General features: G+C 46.6%; 1 protein-coding gene across 15 annotated transcripts in view; it reads left to right on the forward strand.

The window, feature by feature from the left end:
- The window catches only part of TANC2 (tetratricopeptide repeat, ankyrin repeat and coiled-coil containing 2), a 278,090-nt gene that overhangs the window by 44,001 nt on the left and 212,971 nt on the right, over positions 1–21,118 (forward strand). For all 15 annotated transcript variants that reach the window (XM_035347942.1, XM_035347941.1, XM_035347940.1 and 12 more), the window contains one exon: positions 20,781–20,843. The gene's annotated coding sequence lies outside the window, so the exon portion shown is untranslated. The remainder of the gene's footprint in view (positions 1–20,780; positions 20,844–21,118) is intronic.

Raw genomic sequence — 21,118 nt, forward strand, 5'->3', positions numbered from 1 at the left:
GTCCGTCTGTCCGTCTGTCCGTCTGTCCGTCTGTCCGTCTGTCCGTCCGTCCGTCCGTCCTTCTGTCCGTCCTTCTGTCCGTCCTTCTGTCCGTCCTTCCGTCCGTCCTTCCGTCCGTCCTTCCGTCTTTCTTTCTGTCTTTCTTTCTGTCTTTCTGTCTTTCTGTCTTTGTCTTTTCCCTGCTTCTGTCTCTTGTAAAGTCCCGTAACAAATCTGGTCGATGAAGACTTTTTCCGAGCCCACGGACCCTGCAGTGAGGTAGCTTTCCATGGCGGGTTGCTGTAGCTGGGATCTTCTGAAAGGGAGCTCGGCGTTGAAGTTGGATGCATCCACGAATTCAGAAGTGAGTTAATGAGTGTGCTTTAGTGAGCACTTCACTATGCTCGTTTCATCTGTTTACCAAGCTACAGTTGAAGTGTAGTTTGAGATACAGAGACTTATCAGAAATAGTTACCTTGGTTAGATATGTTGTCAGAAGTTTCAGCGTTCACATAAACCAAGCCATTAGATGGTTTTTACTTATCTGATGTATCAGTCCGCTTTGTATTCTCTTGTGTATCTTGCTTGCAACTAAAATTTCACCTTAAACAAAGCTATGATGATTAACTTCAAGCTCTTGCTCTGCGTTTTTCCTTAGAGACAAACATTTTTTCTGCCTGAAAATCAGATAAGGCGCTACTATGGGCTGCGTTTACCCCTCCTTGTGTGAACACTTTCCTTGTGTGTTGAGCTTTGTGCCTCTAGCTTTGTGCTTGAGCTTTTCACTGTAGCGCAAACACCGCAACTCGCCGATGTGAATTAACCTCCATGAATTGGGGTGAATGAAAAATTTGTTCAGGTCTGGATAAAACCGTCTTCAAAGAGAGATTAGGCCATCTGACCCAGGATTCCTCAGCTAGTCATCAGCGGCAGGAAAGTAAGTAAAACTCTCCCAGGCAATGAGTGTGCCTTTGCAGTATCGTGCTGTACGTGAGCGTGGTTTGCCTTGGGTTTGTTCAGTAAGGGCATATGCAGAGTAAATCTTGTATTGGTTATTACCCCTTTAGTTAAGGGGAGATCAGAGCCAACTCTGGCATACGTGGGGATTTACCGTTGTTCAGTGTCGGGCGGTACCACCCGTGTTCTTACTGACCGTCGTGTTGTTCCTTACTGAAATCTGCCGTTTGGGAATCTGGGCCCCTTGAGCCCACCCTTGTCAGCTTGTAAATGCTCAGAGCCGTGCCTGGTGGCTGTTTGCTCGAGGTCTGGGTTCCTGCGGGAGGAGTCGGGGCCGCTTGCACGCGGGGCATCGCCTTCTGTGATGGCCGAGGAGCCTGGGGCAGGAGGCCCGGCCCTGCTCTCCCTACTCTGGTTTTGGCCTCTGCAGACCCTCAAAACAAGCATAAACCGTGACAAGCTGTTAGCTGACTGATTGCTAGGGAAGTTCTGCAAGCAAATTTGAATAAATATTAATGTCATGTGTGAGAAATAACGCAGCCTGGCCGGTCCTGGGGGGCAGCTTGGTGGAGAAGGGGCCTCGTGTCGGGTCCTCATGTCGCTGCTCCTCAGGGGTGGAAATAACGCCCGCTGGCTGCAGCAGCTCCCAGCTGCACACATAACGTGTGTAAATGTGTACGCTTCCCTTTGACAGCAGACAGGCTTTGTCGTTTATCATTTGGTGTCACTAAGAACATCTGAGTTTTGCAGGGAACATGGATCGAGGAACAGCTTTTCATTCGTAGTCCTATTTCAGAATTTGGTAGGAGCAGTACCTAAATAGATGCTTTTTTTTTAGATAAAGACTTTTATTTCCCCCCCCCCCCCGGGCCCCCCCTTTCCCCCCCCCCCAATTCCCCCCCATTGGAAAAATAAGTTTGATTTCACTTGGTTTTTATGTAGGGACTGTACAAAACCACATAAAGGAAGAAACCCAAATCTTTTTGAAAGGGACTTATGAAAATGTCATTGCAACAGAATACTTCTTCCATGTCCAGGCTATCTTTGTTCGCTGAAGCTCCCCATCCGCAGTAGGTGGGCTAAACTTTCGGATAGTTTCACCGTTCTGGGATGCTTTGTTGTGACACCAGCGTAGGGTGAAAAACTGAGCAGGAGTTCATTTATTGTCTATTTTCCTATCCCTAATGGAACCGATTTACAATGATTTATTTAGGTGCTTTGACACAAAAATGCTTATAAATGCCAGAGTTATGACTTGCCAGTGTTCAGCACTGATATATGGTTCGTGTTGGCAAAACACCCCGTGTGTCATAAACAGCAGGGAATGACTTTGGAGCCCTGTGTAGCGGTGTGCAAGGGCACAGAATCTGGCTCCAGAACTTGAGCGTGTGGAACAACAAACGTGGCTAGAGCAGCTTCAGAAGAGTTTAGAAAATAAGTTTATAATATGCACGATGTTACACGTAAAGGGCTTGGACACATCTTCACCGTGTTCAGGGGAAAGAGCTTTTAGTTTGATGTAGTGGGTGCTTGTGGACGTTAAGGCAAATAATGTTACTTTTGAGTTCTCTGGAGTGCCTGTGTAGGAATTGGGATTCAAAGGGATTACGTGATCTGTTACGGAGGGCCTTTTTCTGTTTCTGAGATGCTGTGCGGCACATCATTAACACAGAACTAAGAGGCGCAGCAGAAAGTGCTGTGTGTCCGTGCTTCCTGCTGTATAAAGCCAGCATCCGCGTTTACATTCCTTCATGTTTATTCATGCTCTCAGAGTTGTTCCATATGAAACGCTCATGTTAATACAAGTTGACCTCATGTTTTTTTTTTTTTTTTACTAAAACACATATAGGAAACTTAAAAATATAATTATTCTTTTAAATAAGAAACGACTTAAGTTGCTGATTGCTTTCTTTACGTGTGTATCGTGCCTCGTTTGGTTGAGAGGTTTGATGTTGCCGTTGGTTGCTTTTTAGGTAAAGGAAAGCAGTCTCCAGGTTGCATTTTGTTTTGTTCGGATACCTGTTTGTGAATTCATTGTTTTCCATTAGGAAATTGCTTTACCTGACTGCAAGTTTGCAGCAGGGTTTTGCTAAATGTTGAGAAATCCTGGAGGTAAAAAAAATGAAATGCTCTGGAAATGTTGTAAGAAAGCTTGAAAGAGAACCTGGTATTTTTTCAAGTGTGTTTTGTTTGTTTTTGTCTACCAGAGTTGTGTTTACCTCTGGTATAGATATCAGATGGCGAGCTTTTGCATATTACTCATGATAGAAACATCAGGTTGGTTTTCCTTCCTTTATTTGTCCTCTTCCTCTTCCTTCTCCTCCTCTTCCCCCCCCCCCCATCCTGCTGTTGTTTTATCTTTGCAGCAGTGTTAAATTTGCCTAGCAGGGCCGGGAATTGATCTCTCATCCCTGGAGCATACGCGGGCTGTGTGCTGGCTTTCAGCAGAGGCTTGGGGATGTCTGGTTCACAAACACCATTGATTTCTGCGCTGGTCGCATGTGGTGACTTGATGTGAGTTGTTCTGAGATGAAACGTGGAGGGTGAAATAGCTTTATACCCCAAACCCTTTCCACACTTCAGGAATTTTTGAGATGCTTCTCATTAGCAAGGGATTAGCAAGATTTACTTAATGGCCCTGTGCACAAGCACTGCTTCCCACTTCTCTTTTAGTTAAGTGTTCAGACTTTGTTCAGAAAATGCTTGCTTTATTTCATGTATCTGAGGGTAGTTTGAAAGATCGCAGTGGTGTAGAAACTCCCCAGCTCCACCAGTCCGGCAGGAGCGCTTGGTGCCCCCTTCTCGCTTGGTTGGAAGCAGCCAGCCTCCAGGTGGTGGAAGCCACTGCCTGGCTGTTACGTTATTCCTGGTCTTCTGGATTAGTTGGAATCTTCTTTTACTTGTGGCTCTGCTTGGATCTGGATGGTAGGTGGGGTGTTAAAATTTTGAATACAAGGTGGTGAAAGCGAAACAAGCCAGGCTGGCTGTGGTGCCGTCCTCAGCGTGTTCCCGAAGGCATGGAGCCGGTCTGCGAGCTGGTGCTGCACGGCCACAACTGCAGGGAGACCTCAGCTTTTATCCAACGGTAGGATTTGTCGCCATTATTAGATTTGCAACAACCAATCTTGCCACACGTATCGCTTCCCTCCAGGTCTCTTTCTAATGGCTCGGTGCTTTTTGCTCAGGTTTCAGGGTTTAAAAGAATGAAATATTTCTAGGCTTTCCTGGCCTTGAAATATTGGACCTTTGGCAGTGCCGGGTAGGTTGGAAGGTTACTCCTGCAGAAGACTGCCTGGCTGGCGCATGTCAGAGACATCCGCTTCGTTCCCGATTCATCGGTGTGGAAAGCCTGCTGTAAGCCCTCAATTCCTTAAGAAAACAGGCAAACACAGACATGAAAAAGTGTTCCTACTTGTTCTTGAGGCAATTACTAAGTGTAGAGGAAGTCGTTCTTCTTCCAGAGCAGCAACAGTCTTTGCTGGTGTGTAGCACTGCAAGACCTTGAGCAGAGCACTTGCTGTTTGCAGGATCCTGGGCAAAGCAACTTTGGCCCGAGCAAGCCCGTGCTGGCTGTTCCTCTGCTGGCTGTCGGCTGCACCGCTCGGGTCTCGCGGGGAGCTGTCTGGGTAGGCACCTCCGTGTCGAGGGGGGCTCCTTTCTGAGAGCTCCGGTTCCTGCAGGAACTCCATCTTTCAAGGATGCTGGGAGGGAATCTTTCTTTTCTGGGGTGGCAGCCTGTGTTTTTTGCAGCGTCCCTTGCCAACCGTGCCACGTGAGATGCAGTATGTCGCGCGGTGAGCCCGGCTCTGTGTGTGGGGGGGGCCAGCAGGCTGCCCGTGTGTCAGAGCCGGGCTGTGCTTGATTTCCCTTCCTCCCCAGCTGCATGGGTAACTCGCCGCCTTCCAGGATCACTTCTCTTCAAAACTGAATTCTGAGGGTGAAGGAGGACCTGAAAATAACTGGCTGGAGGAGAGCTGAATGAGCAAAGGTGAATTTGAGAAACAGAGCAGCAGCAGCAAGATGTGAACTTGTAAATGTGCTTCCTGCATAGGTAAGGGGATGTAAATAGGTGTGCAGATCGGCTGGTGGGAAGAGTAACTGGGAGATGTTGAACTTGGTAATGTCTTTGGAAGAGCTGGTATGAAAAAGGCTACCGATCTCGTAATGAAAAGTTAGAGATAACAAAAGCTTACCTGAGGATTAGGACCGAGTTGGCTGAGTGGTTTAACAGTCAGACAGGATTCTGACGGGGTTATACCTGTGCGGCTGCAAGTGACGATCAGCGTCCTTCTGAACAGGACAGAGTGGCACTTACACGGACTGCTGCTCCAAAGCCGGGTGGGCGTGCAGCTACCTTTCAGCTTGGATGCGTATATTTGACCCTTTTGTGGCAGCAGGGATTAAAAATTAAAAAAGTAATTATTTTTTTAATATGCCATCTAAGTATTTATATCACCAGCGTTAACGTATGTGGGGCGATGGGCAAGGGGAGTGGGAACATTAGCACTAGTACTGGTAGAACTGAGCAGTTCAGAGGGTTTTAAGGAACGTGTCTGTGTGCTGGTTGTTTCAGGTCAGTCAAATCCTGGCTTCTTTTACACAGGTACCTTTATTTATCTGTGGGTTTGACAGACTCAAGAATGACCTGGAAAGCAAAGTGGCGTTCCTCTAGAAATCCTGCTGTAAAGGTTGTGTAGATCCCATTTTGCTCTACGCAATGTCTGAGCAAGCCTGTTACTTTCAGCGGGTTTTCATTTCTCTGTTAGTGGTAAAACCTCCTGACTGTGCTTCTTGCCAGTTGTCCTGAACTTCCCGTGTTGTTCAGGTACGCCTGCGGTAGGATCTTAGGGACTCAGTGGCTGTGCTGCTTGCAAGCTTTAATTCCGAATTTTACATGATTTCCTTTTTGCCAGCAAACTGGTCTTTGTTCAGGATTTCATATCTGTGCGTATGTAAGTATAGCCATCGCTTGTGTTTTGCTGTAGCCTTGGACAATGTGGCAGGGGCACAGCTAGAGAGGACTAATTAGTATTTCTTAAATGGCAGCAAGGAGAGGAGTGAATTACCCCTCCCTGTTAGCACTGATCTGTCCAATTGCCGCCTGAGTTTTCATGTTTCAGAGCAAACTAGTAAAATGTACCCCGACACAAATATTTTTGTACAGTTAGAAGGAAGGGGTGTTGCTAACAGCATTAAAATTCATTCCTCATTGTCCTCTGTTTTAATTGCTTCAGTGGTGCAGTTAGCTTGCTTTGTGTACGCAAAATTCAAATAAACTTTAAGCACTCCTACTGTACGTGGCAGCAAAGCACGTGCAGTGTGTCGCAGAAGCAACCTGTGAAGCTATTTTTCTTGAACCTGCTGGTAGTTCTTACTTCTTAATAAGAACAGTAGCTTTGTAGTAGTACTTGCTTTCTAGCAGGACTGGAAGTTACAGATGTGTTTCTGTGCAGTCAGATGCCCAAGAACTAACACCCGGTCTGTATTTGTTCCTGTTGGTAAGCTGTTCCAAACTGTGCCTGGAAAATAGACTTCTGGGTGTTTATTGGAGCTCGTGATCCCAGCCTAGGCACATCTGATGCCAGCAGAAATAATTCAAAAGTTGATTTTATTGTTGGATTTGGTGCTACGGTTAGAGCCCCTGTATAAATGAATAACTTCTTTGTCTTTTGCCAGAGAGATAACGCACCCGTCGTGTATAAAGGCTTTGTTGTCTCCTTCCCCGGGCTGCTCCAAGTAATCTGATGTCCTGTGCCACGCTGCTGCTGAAGCTGCTTCATGCCAGTGTGTGCAAAGCTGGCCTGATTCCAAGCTCCTCTCATGCATGCCTGAAACATCAAGCGGCTTGTGTTACCTGTTAGAAGGTGGTGGTCAACTTTAAAACCGTGTCTTCTAGGGCTTGGGTGGGATTCGTGCACTAACGCAGTGGCAAACTTCAGCAGCAGGTGAACGGAAAGGGTTCCTCACAGTGATGTCAGAAAACAGGCCGCCGTGTTAGAGGAGAAAGGGGCAATGCTGCACCTTTAAAAACCAGGACGGGAAGCGTTTGTTACGCTTTGTGGCAGGACCATTTCTGGAACAAGCAAGCTGCCTGAATCTAAAGAACAGATAAACAGGACGTGAATGAGAAATCTGTTTTAAAGCTCAGCGTATTTATTCCATTAGGCTTCTAAAGTCATTCTAAATACGGCTTTTCTCATGCAGATAATGTCTGCAGGGATGTTTTTGGAGGATGGCCTAAGAGGACAGGATGGTGCTGTGCTGCATTGTAACCAGATAAAACTCCACGCACGCTTGGCCAACGTCACAGTGTGTTTCTCAGGAGCTACCTCAGACGGGTGTCGGTCTTAATCTCCAGCATGAGAAAGGGAAGATGTAAGCAGCACTGGAGGATACAGAAGCTAGGATGTTTTCACATCTGAGATACTATTCGTATGGGATTTCATTGTCACTTGAAAGAGCTGCGCAGTGTGTTTGTACAGCCGATGGAACAACGCAGGGTGGTAGGCAGGTACCTCACACCTCCACACATCAGTCAGTCGGGAAGGGGAGCGCTGCTGCGAGGGGTTCGGTCAGTGGGAGTTACAGAATTACATTTTCTCACTGTGTGTAAAATGTTGTGGGCCCATGTGAATAGGGATAGATGCTCAAGGAAAAGGAGCGGTGTGGTTGGTGTAGTGCTAAAATCCCCTGGGGAATTTTGAGGACGGCTGACCCTGCTGTGTGGCTGATGGAGGCACCGACAGAGGCTGTGACAGGGCTTGTGGGGGCTTGAAACCCCTAAATACAGCAGTAAGGGGAGAGCAGGGCCTGCTAAAGTGATTGCACGTTGCGCAGAGCTGTTTGATGGGCGTAAAAAATTCCCATGGTGTAAGGCAAACAGGTGTACACGGCGTGCTGCCACCTTTCTTCACCTCTCGTTGTGAAGTCATTAGGTCGGGGGGTTATTAGCGCCTGCAGCCTAATAAGGAGCAAGGACCTTGACCGTGCATCTGTTACGTGGATCTGCCTGGCTGACGTGGGGATGTTTGGTTTGCAGAGGAGCCTCCGGCCGGGGATGCGCTTTTAGGACAGAAAAAGGCGTGATTAGCAAAGCAGGTAAGCTGCTCTGTTTACATGTTGGTGACCTGTCAGAGACGTACCCTGGTCCTTCCTGCGGGCAGCCCCGAGGGAGTGCCTCTGCGGGTCGCTTTCAACAAGAGGAGCACTGCAATGTGCTCGCCACTGAGTAGGCAAAGCTCCGATGGGGTTTTGTGGCAAGGAGAGGGGAGTGGTGCCGTTGGACAGCATCACACATCTCTGCAGCAGCTCTAGCTTGGCGCGGCCACGATTCCCTGCTTGTCCTGGTAAATACTGCGTTACCTTTGTTATCCCCTTCCCAAAGAAAGGGCTCGACGTATTATTGTCAGGGATTTTATTGTGACGTCCGTAGAATGCCACAGCTGAGTGTTTTCTGCCTGATGTTTTGCCTCTGGAAAACGGGATATTCAGCAAAGTAAGGAAATTTGAAACTTGTTGAAAACGTTAAGCCTGTTTGATAGCCTGAGTAATCGCAATGCAGGCTCCCAGAGGGACCTGGTGACTGCCTGTGGTGGAGGAATCAAGCGGAGACTTGGAGAGGAGGAGCAATTAAAAAGGACAAGATGGGGAAATGGGTGCTGTAATGAGGTGGATACAGGTGCTGGTGGTGAGGAAGGTTATTTACATTGGATTCACACGTTATTTTTGTGTTCTCTTTTAAAAAATGTTAAAGTGCGTTACCTGTGATGGTTAACAAGTGAATGGCAAAGGATAAAAACAACAAACAGAACATTGCTGCAAAGTGAATTACATTGAATACTTGTTTTCAGGACATGTAACAACATTACGAAATGGAACACCAGCTCATGAGATTGAATGCTCAGTTGCAACTTCAAAATCTAGCATTTTTGAGTAATGCAAGTTTTTTAAATAACAAGTTACCTGGTGTGACTCCCAGTACACCCGTGCGTTTTTTGTGCTAAGGAAAGCTGTGGTAGCAGGGTGGTGGGGTTTGTTCTTAACAGGGAAGTAGTTTCTCTACTGAATTTAAAATTTAAACAAACAAACGAAGCAAAACAACAACAGCAAAAAACCCCAAGACCATTCCTGGGGTCGCCCTGAACCTCAGGGAAGGGGCCGCCTACCTAAAGACTGCCGGATCTGGCTCGGGCCCGCACTTGAGGAGCACTTTGCGCTGTGCAAATGTTGATGTTTGAGCTGTTTCATCTTTCGTCTTTAATGTGAGGGATTGTTCAGGAAGCCTGTTTGTTCTGGAAGCGAAGCGATCCGTGGTTTTCTTTTCATGGTTTCAAGGCCCCCAGTGCAGCCTTGCTGTTTGTGCCTGCGCATCGGTGTGTTACAGGTAACCAGCATGCACAGGGTCACACGTCAATGGAAAAACCTTTCAACAGGAGGGACCTCAGCTTGAAACTGAAAGAGCAATTTGAGGTTCAGTGGTGATTCAGTTGAGTTTTCCTTCTTTTTCCTGTTCCCTGTGGCTGTGTGGCTATCTCCTGTAAGCGGCTGGGAGAGCAGTGAGGAAATGATCGGACTATACCCGGAAAACCGAACGCAAACACAGAGGAAGTAACCAGCTGGGAGAAGGAAGATTTTCTTTTTACAAGCCTTTTTATTAGAATCTCAACTGTCTGGACAGAGGGAGCGCTTCAAAGAGGAGAGGAATAATGTCTAAGGTGGCAGTCTTCCTGTGTTTGGTCTGATAATTTTGGTGGTTTCACCTCAACTTGATTTAGAAAACTTCTGAGTTTGTATTTCAGATGAGACTCAGTGTGAAAGTTACATTCTGTTGTTTTCCTTTGGGAAACTAAAGCAGCTCGCACCCACCGGTGACATGAGAACCGCATTTCCACGTGGCTCTGGCAGTGCTCAGGGTCTGCTTTCTGTGGGTTCCCCATCAGGCGGTATGAGGTGTGGCAGGCACCACCAAAGCAGGGAGGTGGTTGCTTTTGGGTCTGAAGGACAGAATACAGCTCGCTCCCAGGGTGGAGTGGTGCTCGTGATGAGGACAGGAGCTCGCTGCGAGCATCTTCTGGGTGTCTCCTGATGGAATTAAAGTTTTAAACCTCTTAATTGATTTTTTTTATCCAGGTGAAGACCTACATTTTTGTAGCCGTAGCAGGTGCTGAGATACCAGCTGTAATTAGCTTCAGTCCTAACACTCCCATTGCTCTGACTTGACTCACGCCGCGTTGCACGCGGGAGGTGACTCGGATGCTGCGAGCCCCGTCCCTGCGAGCAGCCGGTAGGACAGCGGGTGCTGTGGCTGCAGGCTTGATAACAAATTTCTGGCTCTTTGTAGTCGAGTGCTGAGAGCCTTAAAAAACGATTCTGCGTTTCTCAGGTTCTTCTGCACAGGGCAGCGAGCTCCTTAATGGACTCAAAGCCCGGGTGGGCATGGATGTAAGCAGTCTCGCCGTTGATGCACACTTGTTAGGGCAGTAAAAGCAAGGGATGACCGAACAGGTATGGAAAGGCCTTGCCAGCCTCCTACTGGTGAGTACCAGGATGAAATGCAGTGTAGGTGTCTCTCCTGCACACACAAGAAATTAACTCAGAGTTTGCATAGGTAATGACGCTTTGAAGCTGGACGTTGCTGCTGAGGAAAAAAAAACCTTGCAGTTGTGACATCGGCATGGTGTTTGGCAGCTGTTTAAAAAGAGAGCGAAATGTTAGGGATGAACAGGAAAGGAACAGTGAATAGAAAAACACCAGAGCCACCTTAGAAGTGTGTGGGATCTTGCAGACTGCTGTTTGGTCTGCTTGTTTTCTAAGCACTTTAGAGCTGGAAGGTGCAGAGGATGATGAGATACAGGATGATTTCTGCAGAGCAGAGACTGAGCAGAGTGGAACTGCCTGGCAGGGGAAGGAGATGCCTTTTAGAAACAACTGCCTGGAAAAGGAAAAACTCAATGCAAATTTCAGATGAAATCTAGGCAAGTAGCATCTCTCAGAACGCCTCCCCAGGCACACTTAAATCCTCGCTGGCACTCGGCCCTTTGAATCACTGCTGGAAGTGCAGCGAGTGTCCCACGGTCACCTGGTGTGTGCGTGCCCTCCTTCCTGCCATGGCCGCCTTCCTGGGCGGTGTTGCTGAGGCAGGGAATTGCTTCGCTCGTGGGTTAATTGGGGATTTATTCATAGGGCTTGCGATGTTTAAAGGCTAATGTATTAAGTGAAGATATCCCATAACCAGGCAGTCGAGATTATGAATGCCTCTTTAATAGCAGGGTGGCAAGAGGTTCCAAAAGCCAGCAGCAGTGTTCTTCGTTTTCCGTGCGTGTGTTTATACAACATAAGAACTTTTTGTGGCGGCTGAGGAAATAGGCCTTCTTTTGGGCTCATGGTAAGTACGTCCTTAAGTGGTTTCTGCAGTGCTGTTTGCATTATTTTGCTTAAAAAGCAGTAAACTTTGAAAAATGTGATATCCATGTCTAATTTAGACTTAAGATAATCCAATCTAGCTACAACACTGAATGCTGAAGTATTTTGTCTTGTTCAGACTCAATCTTGTTAAAGAAGAAAGACTTCCTGATACGGGTGGTAATACAACAGTGGATGATATTGTGTTTGCTGTAACACATCTTGATGTCATAAAGGTTTTTCTACAGAACTTGCCCGAGGAAATTTCAGGCCATTGTTCCCTAATAAACGTTGTTTCACAGTGTAATAAAGGTGAATCAGAGGCTGGCTTTGTGCTGCAGTGAGGATGAGGATCTGCTGCTGTTTACACCGAAGATGAAAGAAGTGGGGATGTATTGCAAGAGGGAGCGGTTTCCTCAAGCCCTGAACTCTGCCAGCACTGGAGTTTGGTGGAGGTGGACTGTGTGTATGAGAGATGGATGTATATTTTAATATCGTGTACTGCTGCAGGATATATCCCCAAACAGCAACTGCTCTGCAAAGAGGAGCTCTGAACCCACGTTAACACATTCCAGTCCTCTTTGCAGTCAGGGTGGTGGTGTGGGGCGGGATGGTGCTGCAGCAGGGAGGAGACGTGGGTAAGGGTAAGGCTTAGGTCCCCCTGCTCTCACCAGCTCTCACCAGCACATCTACCCAATAGCCTGGGAGAACCAAGGTTTGAGGAGGTGTGCGTTATTTCTCAGCTGATCAGGAGGATCCTGATGCTCACAGACTTGAGAAGGAAACCCACCCAGTTAGAGTTTGTTCTTTTGCTAAAACCAAACCAACCCCAATATAGCTGAATTCAGCTCTTTTGAATTATCTTCGGCTTTGTTAAATGGTGTCAATGCCCTCGGTGTCCGTGCCCGATGGGTAGAGCATGTCCTTTCCCAAACCGAAGACGAGCAGCACCCCAACCACTCCAGCACTAGAGAGGCTCCAAGAAGCAGCGGTACCGCAGCAGGGCTGCCGCTCAGCTGTACTTGGCTCGCTGCGAAGCACGACTGACAGAGCAGGCAGAAGAGAAGGCAGAAGGGATACCTGATACCCGCTGAGCGGACCAAAACAAACTTCAGTCAGGTTTTTCAGATGCTTTTGTGCCAGCCTTCTGAAGGGAGTTAAGTACACGTGAGCCAAAGGGAGTGGATCTTGTGAGCTAATGTGTTTTAGTTTGCAACTGGGCTAGGTTTAAGAGGATATTCGATACTCTCAGCTGGCAGGAGGGGGCCTTTCTAAGCCATGGTGACAGGGTAGATTTCAAGAGTCACGTTGAAAGTAAGTCAGCCATGGGCTTGGGAAGTGCCTGTTCGCTTTGGTACTGTGACTGGTTGGTTGTCTGCTGTCGTTCTTCTCCTGGCCTGCTTTTGTTATGGACCTGCAACAGCTGGCCTCGGGTTAGCCAGTTTCTCCAGTTTAAAAATCTCGTTGGGTTTTCAGCTCACAAACCAAATCTGCAGATCTGCATATCTACATTTTTGTTGCCCATTGCAGGATGAAATCAGAACCCCGAGGTCTTAGCTGACAAGGACCAGTAGGAAGCAGAGCTGGCGGATACACCACTGAATTATTTTGAAGTACACTGTGCTCTGTAACTTCAAGTGTGCTCATACAATGCATTCATTTATAGCTGCTTGTAGTTTAAACACATTGTCTTAAGTACCCAGGCCTATTTTAAATAGCACTTACATACTTCATAAAAGATAAAAGGTATATAAACATGGCCTTTCCTTCAAGCACTTGCCCGTGTGTGCTGCTGTGTGGGTGTGATGCACCAGGCAAGTGCTTTGCCCTAGCAGTTTTCATGCAGCGTGGAAATTTCCTCTCTCCTCATCCTGTGGTACGTTAAGGCTAACAGCTTTTATTTTGTGTGGGAATGAACGAGAACTGCACGCGTGGCCCGGGACCAGAGCTTAATTTGGAGGAGTTGATAAGGTAGGAAGTCTGTAAATGTCCTGATACGATGTTACCAAGTAGCTCTCACATCCTCAAACTTGATTTATATTTTAATACGTCAGTGGTTTTTGTGTTGCCTTGTTGGAAAGTTTGAAAAGGTGACTTAGAGCAGAATATCCACTCGTGCTAAGTCTCATTTTTCCTGCGTGGGACAGGCATAGCCAGCTAACAAAGAAATGAAGGACAAGTGGCACAAAGTAGCACTTATGTTCCCTTTTTGTTGCCGTTTTTAACCCAGTTTAAGATGCAGTCTGTGGATTTAGCAGATACATTAAAGAAAAACACAACAAAAAACCAAACGTACAGCCACAAACTGCTGTTCTGTTTTGATGTAAGCCTGGTTTGTAATTTGCGAGGTACGTTTTTTCCAACTTTCCTCCTGTGTCCTAAGGTCCAGTTTATGTTAACAGAAGTAAGTCTCAGTGTTATAAGCTACACCAAGTTTAAAAAATGTTTGGAAAAGACGTGTGGCTGTGCGATCTGTTCTGTGAATTGACTTTTTGGAGGGACGTGCACCTTTCACGATGAAGACTGTGAGTAGGATGGTGGTTTTGTTCCGTTCAGCTCTAGGTAATTCTGTCCTCTGGCAATTTAAAAACAAATGAATTAAAATGAAATATTCAAGCTACTTACCTGTGATACTTTTGTTTCAAACAGAATATAAAACAGAAAGCCCAGAATGCCTCATTCAGTGCTGTTACTGCTCTGACTCCCCCCGTTAAGTGTTCCCAGCCCGTGGGGTTTCACGTCTCTTGCTTACAGCACGAGGGTCTGGACGTTGTGTTGGTGCGTGCCCTGCAGTCTGTGCACCACAGGGAAAGCGTCCCGGTGTTCCTTCTCTCAGTGCTTTGTGCACTGAATTACAGAGCTGGAATTAGGGCAGCAGCGACAGGTCTTGGTGTCATGTGCGGGAGCTGGCGCGTGCAAACACACCTTTTTGTACTGCAAGTTGATTGCTTGCCAGTTTGTCCCTACATTGTCTAACCAGAGCCTTTTTGTTATTATTACCTGTCTTTTTTGTCCTTTATCCTTCATTTTCTGATCTTCTATGCTATTTCTAGTTGGTCTCTCCTTCAGAGATTCAATTCTTTTTTCGCCCTCCTCTCCGTTGTACTTTTCCAGTCTCTTCCCATCTACGCTTGCTTTTTCTCTTTCTGGTAACAGTTTAAATCTTCACGTTTTTCTCCACCATCGCGTTTTTTCCCCGCTGCTCAGCTGAGGGGAAGAGCTGTGATTTTAGGAACTCGAGTGCTGGCTCCGTGCGTCTGAATGAGCACAGGCTTGGCCTTTCTTCTTTGAAATCCTCTTGTTCCATGGGAGCTTGTTTGGGGAGCTGGAGCAGTTTTTCTGTATTTTCTGACATGAACCAGCACATCAGCAGCTCTCGTGTGCCGTCTAGGTGGGAGCAAGAGAAGGAAGGTATCCCCTGGTAGATGAAGTCCTATGCACGTGTGCTTTTCACACTCAGAAGTCAAAGGAGACCAACGTGTGCAACGGAGCACAGCTTCACCAGGAATTACAATACACGAAGAGGGAGCAGGGGAAGTCTTTCAGGCGGCCGTCTGCAGGAGCCGCTGAGTGAACCTGGCCGCCTTCCCCAGCCCCTGCGCTGCGAGGGCTCGGCACGGCCGCTCTGCCACGGGCAGCGAGCAGCTGGAGTCCTGCGTTGGGCGGCCTGGTGCCGGGGGCGTTGCCAGAGTGCCCTGCCTGGTTTTCAGTGCAATCCCTGGCAAAACGTCTGGCTGCACCAGGGAGAGCTTTGGGATGGTAAGAAGGAGTGCTGCGTCCAGTGGCTTAGCAGCGTCCTGCTCTCTGTGGGCTAAGAAGTGCTCACACCTATTAAAATGTCCGATAATTACATTGTCGCCCAACCTTGAATAACTCTGGGAAGAAAATATTGTCCTTGGTGCACGCTTCACGTAACCTGTCATTGTGTCAGGAGCGCAGCACCCAAACCAAGTAGGTAATGAACAATGACCCATCTGGAGACAGAGCAGAGGAGGTGAACAAACAGGTTGTAGGTAACGTTATTAAACGCGCCGTGTTAATTAGCATGAGCGCTTTGCAGCAGCATTCGCTGCAACAAGACAATGACAGCTCCTGCCCCAACTCACCGTGCTAGCAGAGGGGTTTGTACACGCTGATAAATGTTATTAAGATGCTGAAGAATGGGATACTCCGTTAATAGCTTGGAACTGTTTGTTTGTTAGGCAGGAAATGAAATGGAAGCTCATTATAAATGTCATATAAAACCAAGAGTCTGAGTTGTTAAGATAGCAGAACGTAAATGTAATCCGCATTTAACACCCTTTTTTTTTTAGGGCACATGAGGTGAGCAGAAAAATCTTAATTTACAGCATGGGCAATTTTCTGATTTTTTTTTTTTTCATAATTCTCTTGATGTCTGGATGCTTTCCCACAGTTATTTACAGCGATAATTATGAGGAAACTGTTGCCAACTTAGAATATGGTGGAGTGGATGCTTGCTTAATACTATTGAAAATCAGCCAGGCGGCGTCTAAATACGGGCTGAAGTGTTGTGTCGTATGCTTGCGTGTGGCGCTCTCGATTTATCAATGGTACACGATGCTATGCAGTGGGCTCCCGAAGTGCAGTAATTGCATGTGGTAACGTGATTCCCATGCTATTTCAGGGGAAGAAGTTGAAGTTGTACTCTTCATCGAGATGGAAACGTGACACTTGTTTTCCAGACGAGTCCCTGATACAGTTAGGTCAGCTCTGCTGACACTGCTGTAATTTAAAGAGCGTTGCCATTTGCCTCCTCTTTGATTTGTTAGGTGGCGGTTGTCATTAAAACAAACACACAAAAAACACATTTTGTTTAAAAACAGAGTTATGTGACTTTGAACTGGAATCAAGGCTATTTTTCTGTCGGTATGCGCTTTGTTTCCAGCATGTATGTATGTGCAAAGAATCTAAACTGTGATTCGATTTGATTTTAGCATACCATCCAAGCTTACCCAATTTATCAGATGAATACCAGCTGGTGCAACCGACAGCCAAAACTAGAAAAATAACCTCGTTTAAGGATGGAAATCCCTGTTCATGAGACCAGTTCAGAGAATTTTTCCAGCAGAACTGGTTGAGCAGCATGTTCCGATCAGTGCTGTAGTGTATGGTTTTCAAAGCCAGATGGTCATTGTGTTTAAAGTCTGGGTATTAATGCTCTGTTGATTAAAAAAAAATACCTATGAGTAAGTTGTTAATTTCTCTGGGAAAATATAATTAAACCGTTGGGCTCAGGGTACATGTGACCTATACTGCGTTTGTTTTAGAGGCTTCAAATTCAATTAGCTTTGCGAAATTGCCGTGAAATTTTACCTGCTTAAATGCGATGTCTGCATAGATGATGGGGGAAAAGATTGCTTTGTGTGCTCTAGGATGAACAGAAAATTAGTCTTACGTTTCATCCTGTTAGAAGCTTGCTCCGTCGTGGTGGTAAATATTTAAAAATACACAGTGGATGGCATTTATCGCCACGTAACAAACTTCTTAAGCTTGTTTCTGTGAAATGAAACCTCCTAGAACCATTTAATGCAATAACTTTTATGGCTTTAGTCAAGCAGCTACGGAAGGCTGCTTTGTGCTCGTTATCTCTAATCTTTAAGTCATCCTCCTGTTGTGGATTTAGCTGGAAAGGAAGACGCTGCAGCTGGAACCTGCATGGTTGTATCCAAACGCACTCGTTCCTTGTCAGGTCCTTGTCTCGTGGAGTGGAACAACAGGAGGCTGCTCGATTCTGCCAACTAAAAGTCTTAACATTACGGAGATTTTTCACCAACTCGCCTCCCAACCTGTCCCCATCATTGTTCTGTTAACTGGAAGCCCTTTTGTTGGGCACTGGGGTCACTTGGCTTTTATTTCATCCTTTTGTTTGGTGCACTCGTGCATTAGAGATGCCTAGAAATCAAGTTGGCCGACGACCATATACCTGTATGTGTAACAGAAGACAAAAAAGCTGCCTGTTAGGGGCTGATTGGAAGCTAGATGCGGGACCACGTGGTGACTGCGCGTCTTTGCTGATTTACACCCCGCTTGGTCTTCAGTGTGCAAAGTTATTGCTTACACAGGTGTAACCCAGAAAATACTGGGGACTGTAAGGCTGCAGATGGGCTGCTTTGTGTCTGAAATGCTTCATTACCTCATCCACTTAGCGTGCTAAACCTTGATCCCTGTATTTCTTAGCTTTTTGATTATTTGGCTTTGCGACGTTCTAATAGTGTTTCCTTGTATTCTGGGGATGGAGAGTACGCGCTGTCCTTTCATTCAGCCCTGCAGGAGCAGCGCTGCTCACAAGGAGTTCATTCAGAAATTGGCTGAATCAGTGAAAAGGTCCCGGATGCAGAGAATTATCAGAACTGCTTCAAAGGGAGGATTTCTGTGATCCCGGATGAAGTGGAATAAAGCGGTGGATATACTGGAACACGCTTCGGGAATTGGTACTGCTCTGGGCTCGTGGTGGTTCAAGGGGATAGAACTCAACAGGTGCATGCAGTTGGTGGGCAAAGAGGGTTCGGGGGGTTTTGTGTCTTAGAACAGCTTTGTGAGTGTGTGTACGTTGTCTGTGTGGGTCCTCACATCAATTACCTGATTCTGTGGACAAAAAGCACTCCTTAGAAGGATTTTTTGGCTTTGTGGAACTTAGAGTATTCCCGTCGTAGGTATATTTTGGTGTAGGTATGGCATACCATGAACCTGGTGTATTTTGCAGTATGACCGCTCATGGGTTGTATTCCAAATCTGCAAACCTTGGTGGCAGCTGGAAGGCACTGCTGTCAGCCGGCCACTCCTGCTTGGTTTCTAGCCGCAGAAATCCCAGCTGGCAGCAAGGGGCTGCTTCGTGGACGGCCAAGGGCAGGATGAGTGTGAGCAGTGAGGCGGTTCTGCGGTGGGTGGGACGGTGCTAGGCTCTTGGTGCCCTGTCCTGCAGATCCCCCCTGCTGCCCGGGGGGGAGCACAGCGGTCGTGGAAGAGCAGGCAGCAGGCAGATTTTGTGTCGGGTTTGGGTGAGTAAGAGTTAAGTGGGACTGCTGCCATCTCTGCCAAGCCTAAGAGAACTGGCTTGGTGAAACGGCACCATAATGATAATCAGAAAAATCAGCTCTTTTATATTATGACTTGCAGCTGGAGCACAGGACACAGGTTTTAAACCCCCAAACTCCTAGAATATCTGGAGAAATCCGGACTGTGGTGTTTGACTGAGACGTGCCATCGTTGGGATTTATGTCTTTAATCAAGAAGGAATAATTCTAAAATTGATTTTTTCCCTATAACTGTTTGTACATGACTCCCCAAATATATTTGTTGTGATACAGCATGTCAGAATTTATAACTTTCATGCAGTTAAATAGCAGAATTTACAAATATAATTAGAGGGTTAAAGGCATTAAAAGAATAAAAGCGCTTTAACGACATTCGTTTTTTATTGACAACCCACTAATATCTGCTGCATTCACATCAAGACTTCTAATGTAATAATAGGAGCAGATGAAAGCTCTGCTATTGCGAAGCTCAGTGCAGAGCACATTCATCACATACGCTTCGTGAATACAGATGGAAAGTTACTGAGCAGATTACGGGCAGCCAGCACTCATCTGCGGCTTACGCTGCACAAGCCATGTTCTGCTCTTTGTTTTTACAGGGGATCACACGAAGAGAGAGGAATTAAGAAGATAGGTGGCAGCAAACTGAAATGCCAGGAGGAGCTTTTGTTAGTTATTCCAAGACTCTCTGCATGTTTTCAGCTTTCTAGAAATTGTAACGTCACTGCTTTGGGAGGGAGAAGGTCCTCTCTGTGCACTCACTGCAAGTGTTTTCAAGCCCTGGTTCTTGACCAGTTTAAAAAATTGTGAAAAATGGCAATCTATTTTTTTTTTTTCCTTTTAAGATCCTCTTTTATTTCTCACGGCCCCAAGGAATAGAGCACTTTTTGTGAAGCAACATCTAATAAAAATATATCTTGATTTGAACATGCTTGAGTTTGGCTCAGTTAAAACAAGTTCCAGAACTGCGGAACTTTTTTTTCTGCTTATCTGCTGTGTACGGTTCGACACTCAGGGCTTTTTAGCTGGGTTTTCCTATTTTCCTAACAGTGCATTTCCTACAGAACATGGATGCTCGGCTGGGAGGACCCAGCAAAGGAGCCTGAGGGGTGAACACGGCTGTGCACAGCAGCAGAGGGCTGGGCATCTGCCGAAGGAGCTCCCAGTTCCTTCCCTGCACTTTTTACCCTGTCCCACGGAGGAAGGGTTCAAACCACCGTAGTCTTGAAGCTGTCGACGCGTCATGGTGTTCTGGCACTTGCAGAGGTCGCAGAAGATCTCCCTTCCCGCTGTGACACGACTCATTTTCAGTGCATTTTCAGCAGCATTTGCATGTTCTCCTTGCCTGCCTGACTGGAGCAGCCACGATGCTGTTGGAAGCTGTGTGCTGCTTGCTGTTTTTCCACGGGAGTGAAAACTTGAAAGCAGAGAGGTAATTGGCAACCCTGAGAAAGAAGGTAGAGTCGCTTCATGAATTTATGGAGTGTCTGAGAGCTCTGTGTACAAAATGATTCATAGAAGACCATCTGAGAAGTTCCTCCTGAGGTCTGGAGAGCATTGCAAACCTCGAGTTAAGCTGGCCATTTACTTTTTAGTACCACCTTGCAGCAGAAGTACAAACTAGTGAAGTGGTCAAATGTTATTCTCTGCTTTAGAACACGCAAACTTGAGGTGCTCTCAGTTTATTTTGCTTTTCTTGTTTTGCTTTGTTTCCCTTCATTTTCCTTCATTTGCTGTTGTCAGACAAGACTTTCATAGAATAGGTTGACAACGCACGTAACACGATATTGTCAGCACAAGTGGGCGCCCATGGCAGTACCCCAGTAGGTGCTCTGGTCTTTTTCAGTGAGCAAACAGATTCATCGTGGCTCTGCTGGTGAACTTGTTCTGTGTACGTGGAGACAAAGGGCCAAGCACCCGGCTCTTGATTTAGCACTGAACGCCTTCGTGGGAGTTGTGTTTGTGTAAGGATTGAGCTGGAAGAACCTAAGGGCGGGTCGCAGGATTGTAGCAAAAAGGGGAGATGGGTTGGAGGAGAAATACTGGAAAGCAACGCTACCTCCCACGTGTTAGATTCTACGTGGTGCGTGTCAAAGGAACGCGCAATCTGGTTTTCTTCTCCCATTTGAAAGGTGGTGAGAGGGAAGAGTCAGGCGGCCACGTGAGTATCGATTAACAGTGATCTGCAAGTGTGACCGTGAGCTCTCGAATGGTGGTGGTGCACGGTGGAGGCTGTCCGATGGCTTACGCGGTAACGCTCTGGAAGGAGCTGTGGGTTTATTCCTGGGATGAGATTCTTCCAGTTTAGCTCATACAGCTAGACAGCACGGGGCGCGGGAGCGTGTTGGGAAGATGCCACTAAATTGTGTTGGTTTTTGTGTCTTGCAGGACTTCCGCTGCATGGAGGAAGACGCGTTTTACTAGAGATTTAACTTGCTTAAAGATATCAAGGTAGGATACATTTTTTTCCCCCCTATGTTTTCTTTACAGGAGCTGTTTAAGTAGAACGGAAGTTGTGCTCAGTTCTGGTTCCTTCGTTAACCTTTGCATAGAGCATGGGCGCTGTCTACCTATGTCAGTTTTACACCTTTTAACCTGATTGTTTCTGTGGGCAGAGAAAAAGATGTAATAGCTTTCGTGTACTCGTGTTTGATCATTCTCAGTATTTTCCTGCTGGAAATATTCAGCAGGAAAACAGGGAAGTAATAAAAAATAATTATATAGGG

Source organism: Oxyura jamaicensis, chromosome 27, assembly GCF_011077185.1.
Source record: "Oxyura jamaicensis isolate SHBP4307 breed ruddy duck chromosome 27, BPBGC_Ojam_1.0, whole genome shotgun sequence".
NCBI classification, from domain to species: domain Eukaryota; kingdom Metazoa; phylum Chordata; class Aves; order Anseriformes; family Anatidae; genus Oxyura; species Oxyura jamaicensis.